The sequence below is a fragment of the Triturus cristatus genome, chromosome 7 (genome assembly GCF_964204655.1).
Source record: "Triturus cristatus chromosome 7, aTriCri1.1, whole genome shotgun sequence".
NCBI lineage: Eukaryota > Metazoa > Chordata > Amphibia > Caudata > Salamandridae > Triturus > Triturus cristatus.
In genome coordinates, this window is record NC_140590.1 from 321469903 (window position 1) to 321488100 (window position 18198).

General features: G+C 46.8%; 1 protein-coding gene across 3 annotated transcripts in view; it reads left to right on the forward strand.

The window, feature by feature from the left end:
- The window catches only part of PPP1R12C (protein phosphatase 1 regulatory subunit 12C), a 1231266-nt gene that overhangs the window by 456646 nt on the left and 756422 nt on the right, over positions 1–18198 (forward strand). The window lies entirely within an intron of this gene.

Here is an 18198-nt window from a genome sequence, read left to right on the forward strand (position 1 = left end):
CTCCATTGAAATCAACAAGGCACCCGACCTCAAAACAGCACCCTGCACCCGGCTGCCCCAGTGCCGCTGAGGGTGCCCCTTTTGCGCTAACCTGGTCCCCAACTTGCCTGAGCTTAACCCTACGAGCTTTGCTCCCACAACCCTGTGGCCTGCTTGCCAGCCGCCACCAAGAAGAGCCCCCCGATCCTTCATACGATAACCTTGGGCCTCAACACTGCACCTGGTCGCCCCAGTGCCACTGGGGGTGCAACAACAGTCCATCACTGACCCTGGGGGACCCCTGAGTCTTACCCCAGAACCCTAACTCAAAATACCGATTACCTACCTGGAAACCGATAACCTCTTTTTCCTCATAGAATAACATTGGACACGTTTTCTCCCAAAAAGTTTTTAAGTGTCGACTTTTGAAAACTACGAATATTCCTTAAAAATCGCACACATAACCTAACCGAATCTTCTCAATTGTTTGCAGGAAAGGTCCCAGTGCTGAACCCAGGTGTCCAGCACTGAGTAAGAAAAGTAACTAAAACGTAACTTGCCTGTGAATTGAATTTCCTTCCATAGGATAACATTGGGGGTTCTTTGTGAAAAAGTTTTTGTTTCAATGTGGCGGGGTACCAGTAATTGAACGTAGGCCAGGTCTTTTTAGGTAGGGCTTTATTGTCCCAGATACACGTTTTGGTTTACTACTCAGTCTTTGACGGGTAAAGGTGGCAGGATCTGTGGTCCCGAGTGGATTAGTCCCTCTCTGGTTGGGATGGCGCTCGTTCTGCGGTCTCTAGAGGTCTGGTCTCCGTGACCCGAATGTCCCATCAGATAGAGGAGGGTTTGTGGCGGGAAACATGAAAAGAAATAAAACAAAAAAACATCAGGACTCTTGATCAACTGACGTCCGATATACCAGGGCCCAGGGAGTGAGGGATACACCACACACGGGTGCACTTAGTGACACACAACTCAGGGGGTCGGGGGGTGTTGTGAACTAGTGCCCAGTGCAGGGGTAGGTGCGTTATAAGGAGCGAGGGAGTCGGAGGCTTCCTGTTTAACGAGAGAAACGTTCTCTCCTCCCAACCCACCCCGAGAACTTGTCCCGTACCTGTTCTAGCCACGCCCCTCCTGGAGCGTGTCCCGGCGGCTCATGGTGTCGTTGGCCTCCTGGCTCCGTCGGCGCTGCAACGGGGTCCGGGCTTCGCTCTCCTTCCTCGTCTGCTTCTGCTCTGCTGGTCGTGTCGATCGCTCTCTCTCCCGGCTCTTCCTTCACTCCGGTGTCGCGGCACACCGACTTCCTGGTGTTCCCTGCTCTTAATGTTGGAGGCGTCCTGACGTCATCTGGGGGAGGAATCTCGTCCTGCAGGAATCCCCAATTAAAGGAACAGACGTCTTGATCGTCGTCTGTGTTGTAAGATACCGCTTCTGGGTGTGACATCCACTCCGTCTGCTGGAAGGTGATAAGAGGAGGAGAGAGGTACAGTCGACCACCAGTCCGCCTTTTGCTCTAATTCCAAGCCCGTTGAACCCAACCTGTCACAGTCAACTTTTGAAATACATTAATCTTTAAAAATCGTACCTCTAACTAAAACGCATTTACTCACCTGTTTTCAGGAAATGTCCCAGGGATGAATCTAGGATCTAACCCTGTGTTAGCAAAAGTAATCTGAAAAGTAATCAACTGCATTTTTCTTAAAAAGCCCATTCATTTGAATGTACTATACCTGCAATGTGTTGCAAACTGCTTAGTTAAAACTGTAACCAGAACCAGTACGAGTAATACTGCAATTTTGAACTGTGTTCATGCAAATAATTTACTACTGCAAAGTACTTATATGCTTACCTGTACCAGGCTTGCTTGGTTCTGCAAAACAATTGGCCTAGAGTTCAGTCCTTGAGTGTGTGAATTCATTTGCTGACTGTGTACATCAAATGCTTAACACTGTCCTCTGATACTGCCCTACTGATCGACCAAGCTACCATACTGTACCTCACTTTGGTGCAGTATATATAGAGCCAGTTTCTTACATTGGTGGATCAGCGGTGGGATACAAACTTGCATTTGTTGGACTACTTTGTTACCATCTGATCACACAACAGAACTCTTAAATTGCCTTTAGAATTCTGATTTTTACAAATTGGCATTGTTTTCCAAACTACTAAAAGTCTTGTTAGGGCCTTGCTTAAGTCCCTTTAGAAATTTAGAAAATAAAGTCACTATAGTCAGTGGTAGAGGGGTTAAAACTTTTTGTTAGAATGTCTCAATAACAGAACCCAGCTATTAGTGAAGGTAACCAAGATAACATACAGGACATGGTTGAGGAGCTTGACCTCACCCCTTACCATCACTTGTCTTTCAAGGAGTTAAGGTCCTTATGTAAAATTAAAAATATACCAATGGGCCAGCATCCAACCAAACCAACCATCCAACCAAACAAGGGCTCCAGGAGCTCGTGGCTGAGTATGCACAGGCCCACCCATCTGAGAATGGTGATGACCAGTCAGATGAGGAAAGGGACGAGGACAGTTTCTTACAATAGGCCTTAATAAAAAATTCTAAATATATATGATCTTGCAAACATGCAAAAAAGAAAAAAAATCTGTTCTTAAGGTTCACAATTGGGGATCGGGCTTATCAGTATGTTGCCTTCCCTTTAGCGCCCACGTGCTCATGCAGGGCTTCTGTGGATACATTTGTTCCATGACTGACCCTGCAGAGCATGATTGAACAGTACTGCTTCAGGAGTTTTTAAAGGAACAGGTGTTATACTGTTTAGACTATGACAGAGGCTCTAGTTCTCTTTTGTTTGTGCTACAAAAGGTTTAAAGGATTGTGTTTTCAGTCAGTTATACTTGTAGTAATTTGGCTTATTGGCAGCATTAGGATTTAAGTATTTGGTATTTCTATAGTGCGAACCTAGCCAAAGGTCATAAGAGTGCTTTATGTGGTCAAAGACTAGCATAACGTTAACAAGCAATAGAAGAGGAAGCTGGGTTGTGGAGGGCTAATGCATGCAATGTAGTATTCTTTCAAGAGGTGAGTCTTGAACTCTTTTCTAAATTGGAGCGGAGTTTGTGCAGTACCCATGGATATGGGGATGTTCCAGATTCTGGGTGCATAGATGGAAAAGGCCTGTTATGGTCTTTTTTTCTTTTTCACTTGGTCTACAGCCCGGCTGCAGGTATTCCAAGAACCACCAGAGATGGCAATCCTGTCTGCAAGACAAGCAGAGGTGCTAGTCATGATGGCTTTTTAAATGTTGCAGCTGGTCTTGAAGATGGTGCGGGCTGGCTATGGGGGGGTGGGGGGAGGGATAGTGGAGTTCCATCAAGATTGGGGTGATGTGATATTTCTTTAGGCCCAGGACGAGACTTGGTGTGTATGATGCCCCTAAGGGGTGCTAATGTGGAGTCTGGGAGGATTTGGAGCAGAGAATTACCACCATCCTATATATGCGAGTACAAAGGGCTTGAATAACAGTTCTGAAATCGCTTCCTGGAAGAAATGCTTTTTGACTTTCTTTAGAAAAGAGCTGGCGCCAGGCTTTTTTGGGTTGTGTGGGGGGCAAGGTGGTCCTTGAGGGTGATTATAGTGTCTTGGCATTCTTTTAGAGTTGAGATGCAAAGCAATGAAGGTTCTTCTCATGAAATCAGGTTTGTACTGTTTCTAGTTTGTTGCTCTTGGCAGGAATTATGTCTTTAATAGGTTTAGCTTCAGGTAGGCATTAGACTTTCAGGCCTGGATGATTTGCAGAGTTTAGGCATTGGATGTCTGAAGCAGGGGAGTTTTTAACGTTGAGTTTTTTCATTGGCGAATCCTGAAGTTGTTACTTATGAGTATAGCACCAAGCTGCTCCATGTAAAGTGTCAAGATGACAGGAGACAGTAGGGAATCCTGGAAGACTCCACATATGTTGGGGGATCTTTTGTGACCTGTAGGTACCCATGTGAACAAACTTGGTTGGAAAGGAAGTGGGAGACCCAGTGAAGGACATTGCTGTTGAATCCCATTCAACCCTACAGGGCGCATTTTTGGGTGGGGTAGGAGGCAGGATTATCTTCATCTGTGGTCAAGAGGGCATTGTCTACGATGCGTAAGGTAGTGGACTCTGTGCTGCTGCGTGGTCTTAAACTAGACTGGTAGTCGTGCTGTAGATGGTTACCATTTATGTGACCTTGGAGTTCAACTTGGACTGTGTTTAATGATTATCCCGATAAATGGTAGGTGAATAATGGCTTGGTTGTTGGCAAGGACATCAGGGTTCTAGTGTAGGCTTCTTTAGGATTGGGAGCATCTGGCCTTTCTTGAGTGTCTGGGGAAAATGCCTCGAGTGAGAGGCATTGACAGTTGTAAGTAGAGATAAGAGAACTTTGATGAACATCTTCAGTGGAAGTGGCCTTGAGTATGTTGGCGAGATCTGACAGATATTGTTTTTTAAGGATGACTGTTGCTGTATTCTAGCGGAAGGAGTGGGTGTATGAGAAGAGGCAGTCTTGGTATCGATGTGGTGTTGAATCGACTGCATTATCTTTTTTTACTGAAGAAAAGATTGGTGGCATTTCACTTTTATGTGGAATGAAGTAGGTTCTGCAGGAGGTTGATGCAGTGCTTGATGGTTTTGGTTGCTTGATGGTTTTCCTTCTGTTGTGGACTTCATTGATGTTGGTGTAGTGTTTTTCTCTGTCTGATATTATGAGCTGCCTGGTTGTGTGAAGGGACTTCAGTATCAATATATCCTCTGGGGCGTTCTATTTTTTAATTCTATTTTCTTTCCTGTCTGCCGATGGACAGTTTGTCCGCAAGATCCTTAGAAATCCTTTTTCTGCATGGCAGGCCTGTAAAGTGACATTTTTAAAAATTGATGAGAAAATTTGAATATTTTAATAACGCATTGCAAGAAGGGGTCGAATGGTCCTGCATATGTGCTGTTGTATGTTATGTATAGATTCAGAGAGAAACCCATGAAACAGCACAAGGATTACACAAAGGTATATTTAGCATATTTATCCGTCCCTACCATTACTGTTTGATTGTATGTTTCCTTAAAACAATCTAAAGATCGTATGGGCATGTTTTAATTTTTACCTGCCTATGTAAAGGCTAGTTGTCATTCAGCGAAGAAACAGTATGAGTAAATGGTTAATATTGTGTCACTGGTGAAATTCCACAAACATATTGCGCCTTTGCCTAGAATTTCATCTTCAGTGCTTCTCAACATGATCCGTATTTTTTAGTGGTTGTTAAAAGGATTACTTTGATTCTTCTAAGCTTTGCCTGCCTGCCAGACATTGTAGCACACTAAATACACATTCTGATTTGTAGAACCCTTGGCCTTTTTTTCTTTCCTCTGTCATCAGTTTTAGTAACGTTCCTCCTTCTGGAGGAATTAACCCAAGTAGATATTGCATCACGATGTAAAAATCTGTCTGCCCCACCCCCAGAGAAGGAATATCTGCATACCCCACGCTGCCCTTGGTGCATAACTGAAGGCACATTGGTATTTCGGTTTGTCACTGGTGAGGGCCAGAACTTCTGAAGCCTTGTTCGCCTACGCAGGTACACAAACAGGATCAGCCTTTCTTTCTTTGTCCCCGTCGTTTGATCTCACTGTCCTATAATTGATCAGTGAAGCACCAAAAACACAATGGAATTGGTGTTTGGCATTTCTTTCTACAGTGGGTGTACACAAAAACTGACCTTAAAATGATTTTTTTGACCACATTCTGATGTGACCAGCCTTCTGATGCTGCTTTGAGGTTTGCCCCTTCTGTGTTGAGTGGAATTTTGTTCATGTTTCATTTCTCACATAGTGATCTCTAACTATTGCAGAGTGCTGAACTTGTGTTGAGTTTTCACTGCCACTCATTATTTTCATCTTTCTTTCTCTTTCACTTTACCATCTTGCAGGAGGATACCTCCCTCTTGCTGCAGGGTCAGAGGTAACAGTGTAAAACATGTGGAAATCAATGCTCCCATTGCAACGATTTTCACCAAAAAGATAAAAATATTTAATTATCCTGGAAGGGTGCAACCCAGAATAGTAGATTAAAACTAGCACCATGCCTTGTGATGTCTCGTAGTGATCTATGCTGGCTGCCCCTTATCACGTTTCTTCATCGTTTCTAGCCGTTGCCCAGTGTAATTCTATTATGAGCCTGAGTACTTGTAGCAGGGTGGAGAAAGTGCACAGTAGTTATGCTTTCGAACCTTTGCTGTTTCCGACTTCACTGTCTTTTGAGAGTCTTTTTTTATTTAAATATCTTTTTATTAGACATAAGCAAATGAAGAAACAGTCGGCATTAGCACATTTGTTATGAAATGACACAATGGTGATTACAGTCAGACAATCTACATTTTTTCGAGGGGACAGTGGTTCCTCCTCTGAGGAGTGTACAGGGGCTACGCATATTCCTCCCTGATAGTCGTTCCACCTAGACAACACCACGGACCACTTTCTGGGGCATCCCTGTGCTATGTATACAGTCTTCTCCCTAAACATGCACCAGTCTAGACCCCTCTCCCAGGAAGCCAGGGTTGGAGGAGCAGCCGCCCCCCACTGCCGGGCTATATCTCGTTTGGCATCCATTGCCCCCAACATAACCCAGAGCCTCTCCATACTTGTTAAATCAGTGGGTCCCCACATGTTTAAAAGACATCTTTTAGCCTCCGGACGGATTGTTTTATGTAGCACTTCTTCCATTACTTCATGTATTTCCCGCCAATACTTTTGTATCTGATCACATTCCCATATTATGTGGATGAAGGTACCTACATGCCCACAAAGGTGTCTGCAATCACGCTCCTCCCCATGTGGATTAATTGGGGCCCAGTGATGTATGTTCTGTGAAGTATCTTGAGCTGGACCAATCGCAGACGTGCCGAGATTACCACTTCCCTAGGTGAGGCAACTGCCTCCCGCCACTCTTCGTCATCAAACTCCAGTCCGTCTCTCCCCCAGCCCTCACGTAAGCGCCCAAGCGGGTCAGGGGTGTTGTTAATCAGTTTCTGATATGTAAGGAAGATCGCTTTTTGGGGAAGGTAGCCGACTAGCAAACGGTCCTCTAATGGTGATGATTCGGGGGGGATTGTGCCTTTCTGCAGGGTCGTGGTGATGGCTTGACGAATCTGCAAATAGCGGAAGAATTCCGTACTAGAGAGCTCGAATTGCTGCAGGAGTGTGGCAAAAGTAACCATAGCACCTTTCACCCAGACATCACCCAGCCGGGATATACCAATCCGGTCCCATTTATCAAAGCCTTTCGTGGACCAGAGATTACCTAACTGCTCGGAGTCCCACAGAGGCGTGTGTGTGGCTTGAGATGCGGGAGTTGTGAGATGGTCAATGCGAGAGAAGCTTCGATGCGCCCCTGAGAAAAATGTGTATTGGATGTCACAAGGATGAAGTGTCTGCCAAACATCGGATAAGCCAAAGGACTCCAGAAAGTCTGAGAGCCTATGATACGAGGGGCCAATGTCGGGGTGGGGGGGGGGGGGGGGGGGGAGGAGGGGGGGGGCGTTAAGTGAACCAGAGACAACAGCATTGAAATCGCCTCCCACTAGTAAGAGACCCTAGGGAAGTGAACGCAACTGGGTCTCTAGATCGGAAAAAAGGTTTGCGTTTGCATGCCAGGCAGTACATATACTGACATTAGGGTGAGTGTGTTGCCCTCCCACTGTCCCGTCACCACAGCATATCTGTCCCACTCATCAGTGCGTGTTTGTACATAAAAAGGAAGAGTTTTTAATCAGGATTCCCACCCCCCTGGATCCAGAGGTGAAGCCAGAATGGGCCACCAGCCTATATCCCCATCTATTTAGTGTCTTGCAGGAGTTGCCCACAAGGTGCGTCTCCTGGAGGAAAACCACCTCCGGGGAATGGTGTTTAAGGTATTGGAGGACCAAGGTGCGCTTCACCTTGTCACCATGCCCGTTGACGTTCAAGCTCAACAAGGTTAAACTCCTATCCCATTGTGTATCCATAAATAGTGTCCGATGTGGGTTTGCCTTTGAAGGCCCTCATAGATAGTGCTGCCGAATGAACTAGAACAAACAAACCCCCCTCCCACTCCAACAAGCCCTCGTCCCTGCTCCCCTGGACTCTGGGCCTAGAACTACCCATGAGATTAACTTGCCTGTCACCCAACCCGAAAACTTAGGAGTTAAATGTGGGGATAAAAAGTGGTCCATCCCCCAGCCCAACCACAGTTAACAATACTAATCCGTATCATGCCCCGTATGGGACAACCTCCAGTGTCTCTGGGAACATAAAAGACATAGGATAAGTCAGACGATCAATGTACCTCTTGGCCGTCAGGGCCACCCCTGGGGCCGGCCCGACTCGGCTCCAGATCAGGAACAAAACAAATGTTTGAGACCACAAAGGTAGGCCCACCCCACGGTCAGAGTCTCCCACCAGAGCGGGCTCAGCGGGCGTTAGGTTCATTTGCATTTCTCCAGCCCTCCAGCCAGTCTGCCATGACCTCAGCATGGTCAAAAAACCATGGTTTGCCATCTTCCTCGACCCGCAACCTAGCCGGGCATGGCATACTTAAGGACTTTGTCCCTGAGTCTCGAGTCTCTTTTTGACCTTAAGGAATGATCTTTTTTGTTTCTGGACGGCTTGAGTGAAGGCCGGGAAAAAGGAAATGGTTGCGTTTTCATATTGGAGAGGGGGCGCAGCACTGCAGGATCGTGTCTCAATCGCGAAAATTAAGCAACCTCACCAGTAGGGGTCTGGGGGGGCCCCAGCCTTTGGACGTCCCCCGTAGGTCTTCGCCTCTCTCCACCACACCCCGACCGGCTCAATGGCCTTTGTGAGTTGATAGATTTGACTGTGCAGGCTTTCGTCTGGGGGGGGGTGCGATCTTCAACCCACAATCACCGGTGCGTGGGGTCTCGTGGTGGGGTCCCAGGCTGCCGACCCGTCTACACGCGATCTGCACCCCTGGGTTATGCCTCCCTACCTCAGCCAGCCGGGTTCTTCAGCCACAAGGACAGCGGCGAGTGCAGCAGGCCGTGCGCACTATAGCCAGACCCGGAACACAGGTCTCAACCTCCTCCTCTCCCAAAGGGCTGTGTGCGTTGTTTGCATAGGGTAGCCTCTCCCCGCAGCACTACAGGGGCGCCGGCCTCTCCTCGACGCAGTTCCAGGGGTGACACCCCTCAGTTTCAACAGAGGCGGCTGGGATTGCCGATGTGGAAAGGCCTGCCGCGCCGCCGATCAATGCGGCCCAGCAGGCCCCACCGCCGATTTCAGGCATGCAGACTGGCCAGGGGGTGAGGGCGGCACTCGGTGACTCCACTGCTCCCAGAATCGTCACGGGGGAGGTCACAGCTTCCGCGACACCGCACCCCCTGGGTAAGTTCTCATTCCCCAGTGTCTCCTGATTCCACAGCCGTCCGCACTCACATGTCTCATGGGGTCCGCAGTAACCACAGGTCCCGGTCCATTACTCCAGGCAGACCGCAAAATACCGGGGCTTCCCACTCGCCCCACGGATCATTTGTGGCAGCGGCGACCGGCCAGGTCGATGTCGCAACACTGCTGAAGGCTATCCCTGTGAGCAGGGATCGGATGAGTGTGGTGGATGGAGTGGTTTCGGGATGTGCGGGATGGAGCTACTCTCTTAAGCGGCCATTTCGCTTCAGCGCGAAGCCACGCCTTCTTTTGAGAGTCTTTGATAGATTGGAATGATTCCATACTATATCCACTGCATGGAATAGGGCATTGGTGAGGTTGGCCCTCCAATACATATCTGGATATGCCACAATGTGGTTGGTAACTTGTCGAACGGGGGCCGGGCGCTTGCAGAATCAGTGAAAAGTCTAGAGGCGAAAAACATCCTCCTTCAGCTAAGTAGATGCAGTTGATCAGTGTGAAGATTCTTAGTCTGTAATTCCTTTTGAGCTGAATTGTTTTGGTGAGTTTGAAGTAGGTACTGTGGTGGTAAGCAGAAAAAATGTGAAATGGACAGGGATTGCAACCCAAGACTACCCTTCATTACTTTCTTTCCTCCTCTGTCCCTCCTTTCTTGTTTTTTCTTCCATTCCTCCCGTTTTGTTCTTTTGTTACTAATCCCTTTCTTTATGATCCTTATTCCCTTCATTTGCTGCACCTCATCCCCCCCCTGTCCTTGATTCTCCCCCCGTTTATCCAGATCTTCCTTCACCCACGTAAATCAGTGACCACTGTAATTTCATGAACCACTGTGAAATCTCTTTTAAAAAAAAAAAAAAGTCTTGCTATCTAGTCTGATTCAAATACACCTGCTGAAAAATATACCAGGCTTAAATTCTCATGCAGCTGGTTCATTTCATCACCATGCCTCAATAAATTGTTCATAATTAACTTGACTTGATTGCATTATTTGTTATGAGCACATTACATTTGTGTTTGATATTCGAGGGTTTTATGACCAGGTGTGGAGTTAACCAAGTTTGCTAAAACTTAACAAATTACACTTTCTAAATGAGTGATCTGCTGCTGGTAAAATCTATATTTTCAAAATAGGCTGTTGCTCGCTCACAATGGATAGAGAAGTAGCCAATGGCTGCTTTACGGCAGGTATGAGTTATAATGCCCCACCATCACACTCCCTCCAACCGCGTCTTCATTCTGTCTGTATGGAGTAGCAAGCCCCTATTCATCAACCTTCATGTTTACCCTGGCAGTGCCAGGAGGCGGAAGTGACTCCAGTTTGTTAACCTTTCAGCAAAAGTCAAGTCTACTCTTTGGTACTTGCTATATCCTGCCTTAAACAGATGTCTAATCCTACATTCAAGTCGATTATTGATGAGTTGGTCTATGCATCGAAGACTTTATACAACTGCAAATTGTGTCTGTCATAACATTGAACTTTATATTTATATGTATGCATATAAGTCAAATGTAGCCGAAAGACGGCAGGGAGGTTACTGGGTCAAACACAAAGATGCAGTAAACGTCTGCTAGGAGTGGAAGTCAGTTTATGAACCATTACTGCATCATGATGTAGTGTTCCTTAAAATGGTGAGTCTTCAATCCTTTCCTAAATTGCGGCACATTTGTTTGATTTATGCTGTCTCGCTTTTATGCATTCATATGTAGACTAGTATAATGTAGGCCTTGATTTTTCTGTAGACTTGTATGGGGTAAAGTTAAGAACTCTGTACTTTGGCATGCCACATGAAGTTCACGTTTGACTTCCATAGTGAGAGACTCATTCGTGACCTTTAAGGTCTTTCAATACTTGGCTTTCACCCTGCTACCCTCTTATTTAGGGTGCTAATTCTTAAAGCTTGCCTTGCAATAAAGGAGGCACTGTTTCTCCATGGAGGCATTGGCCATTCGGAGTAGTCTGCTCCGTGCCATCATAAACATCAGGTGTTCTGAACGACATTAAAGACCAGTCTTTTCCATCAGTAGATGCCTCCTTCCCAACAGTTTAATCCTTTTAAAGAAGCCCATTGCTTTGAAGCCATCCATGGCAGTTAGAGAGTTTGAAAGCACAAATTGGTAACAAAACATCAACAAAAAACGAAATGTTAAATGCTTAAAATTACAAGTGTGTACCTCTTTTCTAAACTGAAAACATGAGTGAAGGCAAAGCCAGCAGCGGTCTGTATAATTTCTTGAAAAAAGATTGGTGCCGTTTGAAAACTGCAATTTCTTTTTTCCTGTGTAAATGTGACCAAAAAGTCCAAAGTACCAAATTAGCTTTCATATTAAGAATATTAAACCTCAAATGAAGGATGGGCATTTCTCCATTGGAGAGAATAAGGAATGAAATGGTGTGGATTCAAGTAAGAAAAACAGATCAATATAAACTGTTGCCAAGTCTTTGAACGAAACATGAATGTAAGTGTAAAGAAACAGGCAGTGCATTGTTCATGCATTAGTCAAACATACTCTGGCAGCTAGTAATGCTGATCACGTCTTGGTGGAGCAGATGATAGTGTGCACAGGGAGCCTCGGAGGGTTGCAGAGAATATAAATCTCTGGGTTTGGATATGATTGACTGAAGTGGTTAGTTTCCTGAGATGACCATAGAACATAAATAGATGTTAAAATCCATAATTGGTACTTTGAATAAAGCAGCGTGTGTAAGGACGAGAAGAAGAATGTAAACAAGTTTGGCAATGAAATGGAAGTGGTAACTAGCAGTGGTTTGGTGAAAAGGGCAATTACCTGCAAACAGTGTGGTAATGTGATTTGTTGCCAACTTCATTTCGAACCTTGGAAAATTGTGATTTGTATTTTGTTCAATGAACTGTCATAGGACCAGGACAGTTTTAAGCATCTGTGCAAAGTATTGGAATCTGACTTCTGACCTTGAAGGGTTAAGGTTTATGTTGCGAACCTGAATATTTGTTTTGCATGGGTACAGACTAGATTGTAAAATAGTAAACAATATAATCTGTCTTAATTTGACAGTTGCTGAAAGTAACCTTCAATTTCTGTTTGGACCCAAGCTAAGTGTGACTATGTAAAGTGTAGAGCTTGTGTGTGCATATGGATTTGTTCAGTTTTGCAGCGTGAATCTTTCTGGATTCACTATGCTGTGCATTATTCCGCCATCTCGTGGTTTGGTCCAGAAGTGTCAGATTTGTCTTTTTTTTTTTTTTTCACCATGGCCCAGGTGGGCGTTGGCATACCACCATTTGGTGTCTGTTCGTGACGTCGACACGCTTCCTGCGGAAGCTCCCACCTTTGGTCACCATCTTCAGATTATTTTTTCTGCCGTTGGGTCTGGGTCGTCAACGAAGGAGCTCCAGAGCTTTGGAGAGAAGAAGCACCGGAAAATCACTGAGAAATCACCATGAAATCGACAATCGGCTGCCGGTCGGCGGGGCCAACTAACCGGGACGACGAGGAAGGAAGAGAACAACTGAAACGTCGAAGTTCCACAGAGGATGCGAACACAGGGGGCTCCCTGGGCGCGGTAATGGACAAGACTGTTTAAATTTTGTTAAAATTGCCGACATAAATACGCACAGAAGGGCCAGCATCCAGTCTGCAACCTCTGCCTGCCGCTCAACCATCGAAGCAAGGACTGCAAAGCATGCTCGGCGTTCATTCAAAAGACACTAAGTGTGAGAGAGAGGCAATGAAGGGCTAACTACGCCATGCAGGGGCAAGGGGCACCTCCATCGCTCCGGGACTTGGGCCTCTCAGGACAACTTCACCGAAGGCCCAGAAGACGTGACCGACATAGAGGTCGAAAAGAGGATGAAGGAGGTAAGTCGTCGAACCCCAGGCCCTCGACAGACACTCAAAAGAGTGAGTCAAAATCCTCCCACAAAGGAGAATTGCCGTCAAAGACCTCGACGCTAGCAACTGCCTCCAAAGAAAGCCAGCCCAGCGGATCCTTGGCTAAGGACTCCCAGTCGGTGAAAGGCCAAGGCAAGGTCGTCTAAGTCTGGTCTCAAAGGACCAGTCGACGCCGAAAAAGGAAGGCCTTACACAGAGTGCATCTTAAACGTCGACGACCTCGAAGCGAAAGCACGAAGAGCTCGATACCGAACAAGCGTCCGAGATGGACAAGAAGAGGAAAAGGCTTGAAGCCGAAATGGCGAGCATTCTTCAAAGAAAAAGGGACTTCGATGAAAAGATGAAGCAGTACATAATTCCAACGAAGCCCACCGTCTGAGCCGAAAAGGGTGCCGAAGAACTTCGGCCGCCGAACAAGCCGAAGAACAGGAAGAAGAGGACCTGTATTACTTCGACGCGGTGGGCGAGGAAGAGGAACACTAATACCAGAGCTCGACGCCATTGGAGGCACAAGACTTGCAGTGGCAAGACCTCGACACCGATTCGCCAGAAGAGGGTTAGAGACACCCTTCGAGGCCTTTGCCGCCGGGCGACATAGGGATCTATAATCGGGTCATAAAGAGGGCTGCAGACACCTATGTAGTGCAGCTGGAGGAGGAGGAGAAGCCTCAGTCTTGTTTCCTGCTCGAAATTTATTGCCAACACAGACAAGGTGTCAGTTTTTACCCATGCTACCAAGTGTGCTGAACCAGGGTAAGTAGGCTTTCAAGAAGCTGGCAATCTGTAGATCAGTGACTCCAAGAGCCGAGGAGAAGTACAAACACTTCTCAAAGGACCCCATGTACATGAGGGGATCAGTGCCACCAGATTCCATCATCACTTCCACGGCTAGGAAAAGGGCCAACATCCCCCACAAATACAGGACCACCTCCAGACAAGGAGAGCAAGAGGATGGACCTCACATGGAGAAAGGAGGAAAGGAGTGCGGCAATACAGTGGCGTATCGCAAACTCCAATGCCCTCATCAACAGGCACGCCTACCAGCTCTGGGAGGAGGTGGGAGAACTCCTCAAACATCTGCCTGAGCAGTACCAGAAGAGAGCAAGCCATCCGGTAGAGGAAGGAAAAACCATGGCCAATACGTGTTTAACGTCTGCCTTGGACGCAGCGGAGGCTTCCAGCCGACAGATTTTGATTGGGGTGACGGAGAGAAGGAATGCCTGGCTGAGAATTTCAGGCTTCATGCCCGAAGTACAAAATAACATCCTAAATACACCTTTTAATGGATAACAACTCTTCGGTCCCACAGTGGACGTACAGCTCAAGAAAGAGAAAATGAAACAGCAAGGTTTATGGGGGCATTGCAGTTTAGAGGATTGAGAAGGGGAACACCTTCAAGAAGACCCTCAGGTAGGGGGAATCGCCAGCCAACGACAACGCATCAGTCATTCTAGCATGGCCACCAGGGGGGAGCCAAGGACAGCAGCAGGGACAGCAGCAGCAGACTTGGCAGTATCGACCCTGGGGCCAATCCTTTCGAGGGCGCAATAGAGGCGTGGAAACACAAGAGGAGCCCAGCAGCCCACCTCCAAGTGACTTCACCACAAGGACAGGACACAACCAGTCAACATCTCCAGGGTTGCAGGGTTGTGCAAAACATCAGGACAAAGAACAGTAACCATACAGTTCCTCCAACACGCAACACCTGTGTGAGGCAGAATAAAGGATTTCTTCCAGGACTGGAGGAAGATCACAACAGACAAGTGGATACTAAACCTCCTAATACACGGATATTGCATAGAGCTGCAAAGACGGCCCCAAGACAGAAAACCAGTGAAAGAGTTCACTCTGCAAAAGAACTTCGTTTGTTACAGGAAGCACAGGGACTTCTAAAAAAAAAAAAAAAAAAAAACAGGCCATAGAAATAGTACCATACAGGGAGAGAAGCAAGGGGGTCTACTCCACTTACTTCATACCAAAGGTGGACGAAACACTACATCCCATCCTGGACTTAATGTACTTAAACAAGTACATAAAGACACAAAAATTCAAGATGACATCTCTGCAAGAGGTAATACTCCAAATACAGGAAGGGGATTACATAGCTACCATAGATTTGAAGGACGCCTTCCTTCACATACCAATTAACAAGAGACACAAGCACCTACTAAGGTTTGTGATCAACAACACACATTATCAGTTCACAGTACTACTATTCGGGATACAATCAGCACCAAGGGTGTTTACAAAATGCCTAGCAGCAGTAGCAGCACACTTAAGGAGGCAAGGGATACACGTATATCCATACCTCGACGACTGGCTGGTAAAAGAAAACTCGTAGAGCGCCTGCAGGAAAGGCATTCAAGTGGTAATGCACACACTAGTACAACCAGGGTTCTCAACTTATTGGGAAAAGTCATCCATAGAACTGGAACAGGTGAAGATTTTCTTGGGAGCAGAGATCAACACCATACAGGGCCAGGTGTTTCCAAGCACAAAGAGGACTGTAGCAATTCTGAAGGAGACACAGATGTACCGCAAGGGGCATGCTCTGATAGTGAGGACAGTGGTCAAGATGATGGGAATGATGGCATCATGCATTCACTTAATTCCAAATATTCGACTACAAATGAGACCATTCCAAGAATAGATTCAACAGCAATGGTCACAGGCTACAGGGAGCTGGGAGGACCTCGTGGTTGTCACGCATGCAGTACATCAGGAAATAGCGTGGTGGAACAAGGACAACTTAATAAGGGGAAAACCATTCTCACAGCCAGCTCCAACATTGACCATCACAACAGATGCATCCCAAATAGAATGGGGAGCACACATGAGCGACCTCAAGGTGAGGGGACTGTGGGCATAGCAGGATGCGGTGAAGCATATCAACTATCTAGAACTGAAAACAGTGTTCCTAGCCTTAAAAGCCTTTCAGAAACAGCTGTACGGAAAGAAGGTATTGATCCAAACAGACACTACCACCACAATATTCTATATAAACAAGCAAGGAGGCACACACTCAGTGATCCTATCAAGGCTAGCACAGGATATGTGGATATGGGCTATTACAAGCCAAATAGACCTACTAGCAATACATCTCGCAGGGAAGGACAATGTAGAAGCAGACAGGCTCAGGAAACAGACGTCAACATCCCACGAATGTGAGATCAACCAGCAAGAAATTCAAAGGATATTCAGGAAATGGGGATCACTGCAAATAGACCTATTTGTAACACGCCAGAATGCAAAATGCCAACACTTCGCATCGAGGCAACTGTGCAAAGAGTCCCAAGGGAATGCACTATGGATAAATTGATCAGGGACATTTGCATACGCTTTCCCCCCCCCCCCCCCCCCCCCCCCCGATACCACTGCTACACACGGTACTCAACAAATGCAGAAACAGCAGCGTAATGCTGATTCTAATTGCACCCCAGTGGGCCAGACAGACCGGGTTCTCACAGATAATGGAAATGGCACAGGAGCCAGCACACAGCTTCCCCAAAAGAATGACCTGTTAACTATGCAAAACGGAAAGGTGTTGCACCCAAGGCCGGAGAGCCTCAGCCTATCTGCATGGCTCCTCAAGACTTCGAATTCGCACACCTAAGATTACCAGAAAGCACAATGGCAGTGTTACGGGAGGCCAGGAGACCTTCCACAAGAAAGTGCTACATAGCCAAGTGGAAAAGATTCACATGATGGTGCATTAAGGAAGGGCTACAAAGGAGGGTTACAAGGGAGGCAACAGTACTGAAGTACCTAACGCATCTACTGCACAGCAAGCTAAGCTGCACATCGATAAGGGTGCACTTAGTAGCGATAGTAGCCTACACAAGGGGAGGAACTGGGAAAAGTTTCTTCACATCGCAAGTGGCAAAGAGATTCCTAGAAGGGGCAAAAAGAATTGCGCGCCCCCCCCCCCCCCTTCAAGAGGGCGCCACCGCCAACATGGAAACTCAACGTGGTACTGGCTCAATTGATGAAGGCACCATTCGAACCAATGCATAAGGCAACGCTGCACATGCTCACGATTAAAACAGCCTTTCTAGTGGCTATCACGTCACTACGGAGGGTTAGCTAATTGCAAGCGCTTAAAATACAAGACCCCTATCTACAAATACATAGCGACAGGATTGTAATGAGAACACATCCACACTTCCTGCCAAAGGTGGTATCAAGGTTCCACATCAATCAAACAATCCAGATACCAAGTTTTTTCCAAAAACCGACCACAAGCTTAGAAAGGGAGGAGTGTGGCTCAATGGTTAGAGCGGCAGACCCTGAAGCAGAGTTCTGGCCAGGGACCAGGGTTCGATTCCCGCCTTGGTGGGGCTCGGGCTCAATTTCCTCGGACCTGTCTATTCTCGCCTCGGTGCCTATTCTAATCACGGGCCCCACGCTGCAACTCTGGGCAATAGCTTGCTTAGTCTCCACACCGGCCCCAACAGCGCTAAGGATGCCTGGCTTCACCCTGGGTGTGCCCAGGAGTGGACACTTCACAGGGAAAGCCAGGAGGGGTTCCACAGCGGTATGAGTATTAGCGCCAGGAAACCGCAAAAGGCGACACCGCAAGGTGGCTGTCTGGTGACAGTGCGCTCTATAAGTACCTTGACATTTACATTTACAAAGGGCAATACACACACTGTACGCCAGAAGGGCAGTAATGCACTATATAGAAAGAACAAAAGAGTACAGAAAGACAAAACAATTCTTTGTGTCCTTTGCCACCAGTTTTCTGGGGTGACCAGTTTCCAAGAACACAATTGCAAGATGGATTGCGCAAACAATACAATACTGCCACAAACAAGCTAGGCAAGAACTACAAGGAGCAACACGAGCTCATTCAACACGGAAGAAGGGAGCAACAATAGCTTTTCTAGCGCACACACACCTATTCAGGACATTTTCCAAGCAGCAACATGGGCTTCAGGGCACACGTTCACTAAGCACTACT